Raw genomic sequence first — 1,408 nt, 5'->3', positions numbered from 1 at the left:
TAACATTGAGGAGAATGGGAAATTCAGAAAACTTAATTGTGTTAAAGAGAGACCTATGCCTAGACCAAGAGGCTGATGTGCAAACATGAAAGGAAGAAACTTGATGAACTAGGTTGACACAGTGACTGTAACAATGGGCTTGTGTACAGCAGAGATTGTGAGGATGACATATGATCAGGCAGGGTATTGTAAATAGGGTCACTATGAGTCAGAGCTAATTCAACAGCACCTAACAATATCTACTATGGTACACGTCCGATGTTCCTGAGGTCAGAGAGTCCAGTACACAAGCAATCAGCAATGGCTGGTGGTCCAAACCCATTAGCTGATCCGAGGGAGGAGGGAGGGAGAGAGAGACGAAACAATCTTCTCGTAAAGATTAAAAACTCTAATTCACTGGCATGGATTCAGTTCTAATTCATGTCAACACTCCATCGAGTTTCTGAAGCTGGAAATTGTAAAGAGAATCTTTATCCTCCCCCAGCCATTTTGTCCATAGCTGTTTGTTGAGGGTCATCTTACACCTAAGGCAAGAAGATAATAGCAGCAAAAAGAGATGAAACCGTCTCTGGACTCAATAAACTCTACTCTCCAACTTGCTATGGAAAGTGGAAAGTACATGCTGGAGTGCAAGCGGACTCTGAAGATGACCAGGCAAGGAAAAGCCAACTTGGTCATCCTCATCAACAACTGTCCAGGTTTGAGGAGTGTTGAAATAGAATCTGTGTCATGTTGGTCAGAACTGGAGTCCATCACCGCAATGGCCATAAAATTGAATTAGGCATAGCATGTGGAGAATACTACAGAGGCTGTACGTTGGCTATCATCGATCCAGGTGATTCTGATATTATTAGAAGCATACCAGAACAGAATGGTGAAAAAAATAAACCATGTCATATTCCTCTTCAAAAACTGTCCAAAACTTATTGTTCAAAAAAAATTGTAATAAGGAGACATTGCTCATCTTTCTTCCACAGAGCAGAGGGTGGATTCACACCACTGAAGGCTCTCAACTTTTAGGTTAATGCACCTCAGTAGAGACTATGATATCAGTCCTCCCTCCATAAAAGATTACAGCATTGGAAAACCTGTGGAGTCATTCTCTTTCCTATTGTTTTGTTGTTGTTGTTATGTGCCGTCGACTCATTTGCGACTCATAGCGACCCTATGTACAATATGCCTACACCCTGCTCTATCCTGTGCCAATCGCATGGCCTCTGACACGCACATCCCAATTACCCCAGTCACTGAATCAATCCACTTCATAGAGGGTCTTCCCCTCCTGCGCTGTCCCTCTACCCTACCAAGCATGATGTCCCTCTTCAAGGGCCTGCCTCTCCTTACAACATGTCCAAAGTATGTCAGACGATGCCCCAGAATCCTTGCCTCTAAGGAGTAGCCTGGTTTA

The sequence above is a fragment of the Elephantulus edwardii genome, unplaced genomic scaffold (genome assembly GCF_000299155.1).
Source record: "Elephantulus edwardii isolate Elephantulus edwardi_28Jun2011 unplaced genomic scaffold, EleEdw1.0 scaffold00038, whole genome shotgun sequence".
NCBI lineage: Eukaryota > Metazoa > Chordata > Mammalia > Macroscelidea > Macroscelididae > Elephantulus > Elephantulus edwardii.
Note: the sequence above shows the minus strand (reverse complement) of the source record.